This window comes from Arachis duranensis, chromosome 4, assembly GCF_000817695.3.
Source record: "Arachis duranensis cultivar V14167 chromosome 4, aradu.V14167.gnm2.J7QH, whole genome shotgun sequence".
NCBI lineage: Eukaryota > Viridiplantae > Streptophyta > Magnoliopsida > Fabales > Fabaceae > Arachis > Arachis duranensis.
This window is the reverse complement of record NC_029775.3, coordinates 65,836,332-65,845,935: the sequence shown is the minus strand read 5'-3', so window position 1 is coordinate 65,845,935 and position 9,604 is coordinate 65,836,332. Positions and strand designations below refer to the sequence as shown.

The following is a 9,604-nucleotide window of genomic DNA, read 5'->3' as shown; positions in this document are numbered from 1 at the left end:
ACCGTAGAGCTTGTGATATTCACAGTATTCGGACCGATCTCTCCCCACTTTCTTGTGTTTTAGCGGTCGGGGCGGTGGGATCTTTTCGGTGTGGCATACTTCTCTGTAGACGTCTACCAAGGAGACTCGGAGGGGGGTGTAGTTGTGGTACTTCCGTGGGCAAGGAGACTCGGAGGGGGGTGTAACTGTGGTATTTCCGTGGCTTGTCCGAGTTGGTTTCTTCTTTCTTTCTCTGTTCCCGATCTCGATCTCGGGTTGGGTAGGTTGATTCCTTCCTAGAAGAGTCTCTTAGCTGGGAGGTTTCCTCCATGTTGATATATTTTTCTGCCCGCTCCTGCACCTTGTATAGGGAGGTCGGGTATCGTTTGGATAGGGATTGGCTAAACGGTCCCTCTTTTAGGCCGTTTGCTAGTCCCATGATGGCTGCTTCAGTGAGCAAGTGTTGTATGTCCAGGCAGGCTTTGTTGAATCGCTCCATGTATTCTCGGAGAGTTTCTTGATTACCTTGTTTGATCCCGAGTAGACTGGGGGCATGTTTTGTCTTGTCCTTTTGAATAGAGAACCTTGTTAGGAATTTTTTGGTTAGGTCTTCGAAGCTGGTGATTGATCTTGGTGGCAGGTTGTCGAACCACTTCATGGCTGACTTGGTGAGAGTGGTGGGGAAGGCTTTGCACCGAATCGCGTTGGAGGCGTCGACTAGGTACATTCTTCTTCTGAAGTTGCTGAGGTGGTGACTTGGATCGGTGGTGCCGTCGTAGAGATCCATATCGGGTGGTTTGAAGTTCCGCGGTACCTTCTCCCTCATGATCTCTTGCGTGAAAGGATCATGGTTACATTCGGGGGTGGTGCCGCGTTCTGTCCGGTCCTTCAGGTTGGCCTCTATTTTCCGCAGCTTTTCTTCTAATTCTCTGCGCTTTCAGGTCTCCCTCCTCAGATCTTGTTCAGTTTCTTTCTGCTTCTTTATGTCCTCTTCGAGTTGTTTCAGTCGGTTTTGTTGTGCCCGGACTGCTTCTAGTGGTTGGTGGTTGTACCTGCAATGACACTCCGATGCTTAAGTTAGCATGGGTCCAAGCAGATATGTGTAGAATGTGGAGTGAATGCCATACCTGGGTGCTCCAGTGTATTTATAGTAGTTGGCCGTGATCTTCCCTGGATAAGATATTCTTATCTTATCTTATCTTTGGGAGTTTTATCTCTATCTTTGTGGAACCGCCTTTTCTAGGCCTTTTCGGCCTTTAGGTTTTGGGCTGCGTTCCTTTTGATGGGCCTTCCTTGCTTTATTGTCCGAGGTCCGACTTTTAGGCGTGAGCCTTGGGACGAGGTCGGACCTTTTATGATTTTGCCGAGTTGGAGGAGCCCGGTCAGGGTATGAACAGTAACTATGTCTTAAGGCTATGAATAATTCCATGAATCCTTCACCTTTCTTAAATGAAAAATGTTTTTAATCCAAAAGAACAAGAAGTACATGAGTTTCGAATTCATCCTTGAAATTAGTTTAATTATATTGATGTGGTGATAATACTTTTTGTTTTCTGAATGAATGCTTGAACAGTGCATATTTTTGATCTTGTTGTTTATGAATGTTAAAATTGTTGGCTCTTGAAAGAATGATGAACAAGAGAAATGTTATTGATAATCTGAAAAATCATAAAATTGATTCTTGAAGCAAGAAAAAGCAGTGAAAAAGAAAAAGCTTGCGAAAAAAATGGCAAAAAAAAAAGAAACAGCAAAGAAAAAGAAAAAGCAAGCAGAAAAAGCTAATAGCCCTTAAAACCAAAAGGCAAGGGTAAAAAGGATCCAAGGCTTTGAGCATCAATGGATATGAGGGCCCAAGGAAATAAAATCCAGGCCTAAGCAGCTAAATCAACTTGTCCCTAACCATGTGCTTGTGGCATACAGGTCCAAGTAAAAAGCTTGAGATTGAGTGGTTAAAGTCATGATCTAAAGCAAAAAGATTGTGCTTAAGAGCTTTGGACACCTCTAATTGGGGACATTAGCAAAACTGAGTCACAATCTGAAAAGGTTCACACAGTCATGTGTCTGTGGCATTTATGTATCCGGTGGTAATACTGGAAAACAAAGTGCTTAGGGCCACGGCCAAGTCTCATAAAAGTAGTTGTGTTCAAGAATCAACATACTTAACTAGGAGAATCAATAACACTATCTAAAATTATGAGTTCCTATAGATGTCAATCATTCTAAACTTCAAAGCATAAAGTGAGATGCCAAAACTGTTCAGAAGCTAAAAGCTACAAGTCCCGCTCATCTAATTAAAACTAATATTCATTGATAATTTGGGATTTATAGTATATTCTCTTCTTTTTATCCTATTTGATTTTCAGTTACTTGGCGACAAGCAACAATTTAAGTTTGGCGTTGTGATGAGTGGATAATTTATACGCTTTTTGGCATTGTTTTTAGGTAGTTTTTAGTAGGATCTAGCTACTTTTAGGGATGTTTTTATTAGTTTTTATGCAAAATTCACATTTCTGGACTTTACTATGATTTTGTGTGTTTTTATTAGTTTTTATTAGTTTTCTGTGATTTCATGTATTTTCTGGCTGAAATTGAGGGACCTGAGCAAAAATCTGATTCAGGCTGAAAAAGGACTGCTGATGTTGTTGAATTCTGACCTCCCTGCACTTAAAATGGATTTTCTGGAGCTTAGAACTCCAAATGGCGCGCTCTCAATTGCATTGGAAAGTGGACATCTAAGGCTTTCCAGCAATATATAATAGTCCATACTTTGTTCAAGCTTAGACGACGCAAACTGGCTTTCAATGCAAGTCCCATGCTGCATTCTAGAGTAAAACGCCAGAAACACGTCACAAACTAGAGTTAAACGCCAAAAACACGTTACAACTTGGCGTTTAACTCCAAGAGAAGCCTCTACACATGTAAAGTTCAAGCTCAGCCCAGGCACACACCAAAGTGGGCTTCGGAAGTGGATTTTTGCACTTAGACATATTTCTGTAAACCATAGTATCTAGTTTAGTATAAATAGAACTTTTTACTATTGTACTAGGGGTCTTTTCCCTTATTTTTGATTTCACATGCTATTTGGAGAGGCTGGCCATTCGGCAACACCTAGACCTTGATCACTTATGTATTTTTAACGGTGGTGTTTCTACACACCATAGATTAAGGTGTGGAGCTCTATTGTACCTCGAGTATTAATGCAAATTACTACTATTTTCTATTCAATTCAGCTTATTCTCATTCTAAGATATTCGCTGCACTTCAACATGATGAATGTGATGATCCGTGACACTCATCATCATTCTCACCTATGAATGCGTGCATGATAACCACTCCCATTCTACCTTAGATCGAGCGCATATCTCTTGGATTCCTTAATGAGAATCTTCGTGGTATAAGCTAGAATCCATTGGCAGCATTCTTGAGAATCTGGAAAGTCTAAACCTTGTCTGTGGTATTCCGAGTAGGATTCAAGGATTAAATGACTATGACGTGCTTCAAACTTGCGAGTGTTGGGCGTAGTGACAGACGCAAAAGAATCACTGGATTCTATTCCGACATGATCGAGAACCGATAGATGATTAGCTGTGCTGTGACAGAGCATTTGGACCATTTTCACTGAGAGGATGGGAAGTAGCCATTGACAACGGTGATGCCCTACATACAGCTTGCCATGGAAAGGAGTATGAAGGATTGGAGGAAGGCAGTAGGAAAGCAGAGATTCAGAATGGACAAAGCATCTCCATACACTTATCTGAAATTCCCACCAATGAATTACATAAGTATCTCTATCTTTATTTTATGCTTTATTTATCATTATATTCGAAAACCATTATAACCATTTGAATCCACCTGACTGAGATTTATAAGATGACCATAGCTTGCTTCATACCAACAATCTCCGTGGGATCGACCCTTACTCATGTCAGGTATTACTTGGATGACCCAGTGCACTTGTTGGTTAGTTGTGCGAAGTTGTGACAAAGTGTGATTCACGTTTGAGAGCTCCAAGTCTTTGGCGCCATTGTTGATGATCACAATTTATGCACACCACTAGGATGCAGCCATGTTGCGTTTGCATCCTCCAGTGGCACTCTGGCCTTCATACATAACCGCATAATGGTGCTTGGGTAATAGAGCCAAGCTTCAGCATAATTTTTCTCTACAACCTTTAGAATATCATTTGCAATGATCTCGTGAACCTTTTTCTCTCCTCCCACTATTATATAGTATAGCATGATAGCCCTTTGCTTGTTAACTTCTGAGGTGTTCACTGTGCCTAGAATTGGTCTCTTTATAAGCTCATACCAACCTTTTGCTTTAGGAATGAGATCTCCCTTTTTTATGAACTTGTGCCTTCCGTGATCGTCTCTCTCCCAGCCAGCGTTCACCACACAGATATCACTAGAGATTTCATCATAATCTGGGTTCCCATTAATTCTTTCTTGGTACCCCGGCTCATTAAAACGTGCTGTCCTTAGTCCTAAGACCTTTATAATGGTCTTCGGACTAAAGTCTACTTCCACCCCCCGTATGTAACTCTTGTACGTTGGGGCTTTGGTCATATCAAGCCTTGCAGTGTTAGAATAAAACTCTCTTATAATGTTTGCATTAATCCTGGTGATTGGTGAGGTCAGCTCTTCCCATTTCCTCTTTCTGATTTTGGCTCTCATTTCTAGGCATCCATCCTCAGGTAACTGAAAAGGGATTTCTGGATAGATCTTTTTGTCATTTATCCACCCTAGTTGCATTTGGTGGAACCATGATCTGAACTTCCATCAATTATATTCGTTTTCACCTTCTTCAGTAATGGTTTCCTTTCCTCTCCTCCTTTTGGAACTTGAAGAAGATGCCATACTTGCCTGATGATTACCTGTGTTTGGGTTGAAAGCTTATGAAGATGGGAGGTTGGTGTCATGCACTTTTAGTGGGAAAGTGTTTGAAGATAAGGGTGTGTTATAAAGCAAGTGAGCTAGGGTGCTTTGTTGCACAAAGACATGGTTATTGGGCTTTGGTTTTAGAGAATACAAAAATTGTGAAACTTTAGTTCACATGCACGGTTCAAGTGAGGGCATTTATAGTAAACTTTAATGAGGAATGGAGGGCTAGGATTCTTTGGGACAAGTGACAAATGAAGAGTGTGTGCATGCAAGGTTGAATGAAGACAAAATTTGCCTCTCCATTAAGCATATCTCTTCGGTCTTCCAAGGGCTTCTTCCAAGGATGTGTAGAATTCTACCCTTACGAAGCACCCTTCCAGGCCATGTGATCTACTTTTGTCTTCATGCTAGCTTTACCCTTCTTTGTCTCGTCCCTTTCATTAAATAGTTCTCTGCTCACCTAACCATCATAACAAGACAAAAGAAGTAAGTACTAACTAGTGGCGGCAATAGAACAACTAATATTTAAAACTAAAAATTTGACTAGCATTCCTTATGCTTGTTTGACCAACCGTGACTCTTTTTGGTGCTACCATATATAGTCTTGAAGACACAAAACTTAATGTTTGGTTATATGGTTCAAAGTGTTACTTCCTCCAAGTATTGTCATTAAGATTTCAACTGGATTAGTGTCGCTTTTGGCTAAACCATCACGAGAAACACTTTATTTTCCTATTTCTAAGCATGAACTAAAATTATAAACATGGTTGTACTTTCATAACTTTCAAAACCCAAGAAAACCTTGACTTTCATACCTTGTTGTTGCAATATATATAACACCAAACTTAATATTTGGCTATATATTCCAAGACACACATGTAAAATTTGCAATATGATCATAATTTTTGAAAGGTATCTTAATGTGCCTGTAGGCACACCAAACTTAGAATATAATCATATGCTTCACAATGGCATGGATAGTTGTCAACATGATCTTATGAGAGTTTGAATTTATGTTAGAGCAACCGATGTTATTCATACTGAAGCATTAAAAACAAGGAAACTAAATCATGGGTTGCCTCCCATGGAGCGCTTCTTTAGCGTCATTAGCTTGACGGTTGGTTTACTGTTAGGGCGGATTGTAATGCCTCAAATCTTTCCCCCTTACAGTGAAGCTTCATCCACTTGACTCCTTGCTGATTTCTACATGTTCCAAGGAAAGTACACTTTTTACTATGAACATTTGGGGCAACTGAGATGGAATGGTTGGAAGATGGGGTGGGACTTGTGTATGATGGATTGATATCACCTTGTCTCCAGGGGAGAAACCTTCTGTAGGAACCTTTTTTTCCCCATCCCCTTGACAATTTCTTCACAACTCTTTTCTCTTCTTCCAGTAGTACTCCATTGACTCTTGTGTTAGGGAGATCCTTGTTAGCTACTCTTCCTGATTCTTGTGGTTGATGTATCTCTTGAAATTCTTGCTTATTTGCCAAGGACTGTTTCAGGGCTTCAACTACCGAATTGCTGTTGCTTTCCTTTGTGCACATGTTATTATGATAATCCTTTGGCTCTTTAAGTTTTGGTTCAGACTCAGATGTAGGTTTGAAAGCATGGAAAGTAAGCTGCTCATCATGTATTCTCAGTATCAACTCTCCTTGTTCTACATCAATGAGTGCTCGACCAGTAGCTAGAAATAGTCTTCACAGAATAATGGGATGGAGGTAACTTTCATCCATGTCTAGAACAACAAAGTCTATGGGGAGGAAGTAATTTTCCACTTTCACCAACACATTTTCAACTACTCCTTCAGCCTGCTTCTAAGTTTTATTAGCCAATTATATCATTACATCCATGGATCTCAACTCATTGATTTGCAACTTCTTCATAAGGGACAGCAGCATCACATTTATGCTAGCTCCTAGATCACAAAATTCTCTGTCAATTTTTGTTTCTCCTATGACACAGGGAATATGAAAGCTCCATGGATCTTTTTTCTTCAGAAGCATGTCCTTCTTGATGATAGCACTACATTCCTTGTTCATTGCCACTATTTGTCCCCCTTTTAAGGTTCCTTTCTTGTTCACCAGCTCTTTCATGCACTTGATGTATGTAGGCATCTATTGGAGAGTTTTGATAAAAGAAATGTTGACACTAAAAGATGCAAACATATCTAGGAATCTTGAATATGACCTTTCTTTCTCACCTCCCAGGAGTCTCTGAGGAAATGGTGCTCTTGGCACATAGGACTTCTGAATTTCCTTCCCTGTTAATTCTTTTTTTTGTACAGATCCAGTTTCTTGTTTCATTCTCTCTAAGTTGTTCTTGAAACTTCCTTGGCTGTGCTCTGTTGGCTTACTGGTATCTTCTTCCAGCATTTCTTCATTTGTAAGAATAAATGCCTTATGTTCTTCCCATCTCACCTTCTTTATTTTCCCTCTTGGATTTTTCTCAGTGTTACTTGGAAAACTATCAGTGGACTTTGGAATCTGCTATGAAAGATGTCCTACTTGAGATTCGAGATTCTTAATAACCTTTCCTTGGATTTTTATACTCCCTATCACTTTTTCTTTGAATTTCTTGATGTCTTCAAATCCTTTTCCAAGCTTTGTAAGCATAGCTTCCATTTTGGCCATTATGTCATCATCACTTGGTGTTGATTGGTTTGAATTGGGGTGTTGAGAATAGTTGTTATGGTTTTGGTATGGTGGCAGTGAATAAGTATTTTGTGTGGTCTGGTATGGTCTTTGGTTGGAGTTTTGATGAGTGGAGTTATTATACAGGGTTGGATTGTGTGGTCTGTGGTCTTGACCTTGGTTTTGTTGGTTCCCCATCCAAAGTTTGGGTGGTTTCTCCCACCAGAGTTATAGGTTTTAGAATATGGATCATTAGCTTGCCTAGATGAATTTCCAAGGTAATTAGCTTCCTCCCAATTAACTTCTTCTTCTGTTTCCAACTCTCCTTGAGGTGATGGTTGAGTGTGGATGGCTGCAGCCTGATTCTTCTCTATTTGCTTGGTCAATTCAGCCAGTTGTTTGGTGATCATCTTGTTCTGGACCAAGATTTCATTCATTTGGTTTAATTCCAAGACTCCCCTGGTTTTGCTTCTATCTGAGTTATAAAAATACTCATTGTCAGCCATTGTCTCTATAACATCAATGGCTTCTTCAATGGTCTTCTTCTTGTTAAGGGAACCTCCAGATGAGTGGTCCACAGCTTTCTTTGATTCATGATTCAGCCCTTTATAGAAAATATGAATTTGCACTGACTCATTAAACATATCAAGGGGGCACTTCCTTGTCAATTCCTTGAATCTCTCCCAGGCATCATAAATTGTCTCACCATCTTGCTGTCTAAATGTCTGCACTTCAGTTCTCAGCCTGTTAACTTTTTATAGAGGGTAGAACCTTGTTAAGAATCTATTCCCCACATCCTCTCAGAGTATAGTTAGCCTAGTTAGAGCAATTTATCAAATAGTTAGTGGGTTAGCTTGCTGGAAAGTAAAGAAGTAAGGTAAAATTAATGAAACACAAATAAAAATTGCAGAGAACAAAAATGAACAACTGATGAAACACAACTAAAAATTGCCATAAACTTGATTCACCTGGAAACTGTCTCTCAACAATTTCCTACCGGCAGGTGTACCAGATTATCGTCAAGTAAAAACTCACAGTAGAGTGAGGTCGAATGCCATAGGGATTGGTTGGTTGAGCAATGTAATTGGTAAATTGTGCTAGTTGAGCAAAATCAGATTTGGTTGAGAATTGCAGAAAATAAATTTGGCGGAAAACTTAAATTGCAAGAAATTAAATGAAAGAAATTAAATTGCGTGAAATTAAATGACAGAAGCTTAAATTGCAAGAATCTAAATGGGAATGGGAAATTAGCATGAAATTAAAGAGCAGAATATAAAAGAATGGGTAGATCAGAGATTGGGGATTTATTGGGTTTTAGGAGATATTGAATTCTCCGGATCAAATCATTTTCATCTCTTCCTCAATCAATGCACTCATTGACATTGCTTGGCAATCTTAGATAATTGGATCCCAATGTCTTCCCTCACCAATATCTCTAAGCATGAAAAATTGCCCAATGTCTTGATTTAATTACTCATGGAAAGAATTGAAGTTCGGTCACTGATTATACCACGCAAATTTATAGATCAAAGTATTGGTAGGATTAAATGTCACAATATCCATCCAACCCCCAATCTAATCCAATGTGAGAAAGCATTTCTAGCATCAATTCTTCATCCCTCTCTCAAGGATCCGAGGAATTCCAATTATGGATAGCTTCTCTTTTAAGACAACTATCTAATTGAATTAAGACCGAAAGCTTTCTAACAAAAATCAAGAGAAAAGAAAGAAAAAGAATAAAAAAACTACTATTGATCCATTGAATTACAGTAGAGCTCCCTAACCCAATGAAAGGGGTTTAGTTGTTCATAGCTCTCAAAATGGATAATGAAATTGAAAGATGCATCCCTCAAAATTGAAGAATTACAGTAAACTCAATTCAACTGAAAAGTAAAAAAAAAAAGCAAACATCCCGACGTCCCCTCTAACTTAAATTCTAAGCTATTTATACACTTTCTTCCATTGCTCTTCAATCTCTGAATTGGGCTTTTGGCCTTGATGGAATTGAGTTGAAGAAAATGGCTCCAATTGGTTTCCCTGAATGTTGAAAAGAGATCAGTTTGAATTGCACGTTCTGATGCTTCACGTTGGAGTCAACGTTTGATGGCC

At 39.4% G+C, this 9,604-nt stretch overlaps 1 non-coding gene across 1 annotated transcript; it reads left to right on the top strand.

Moving 5' to 3' along the window:
* Nucleotides 1–8,133: 8,133 nt before the first annotated feature.
* On the top strand, nt 8,134–8,241 carry LOC127747046 (small nucleolar RNA R71). The gene has a single exon (XR_008008851.1). It is a non-coding gene; the product is annotated as a small nucleolar RNA R71 (small nucleolar RNA).
* Nucleotides 8,242–9,604: the final 1,363 nt, after the last annotated feature.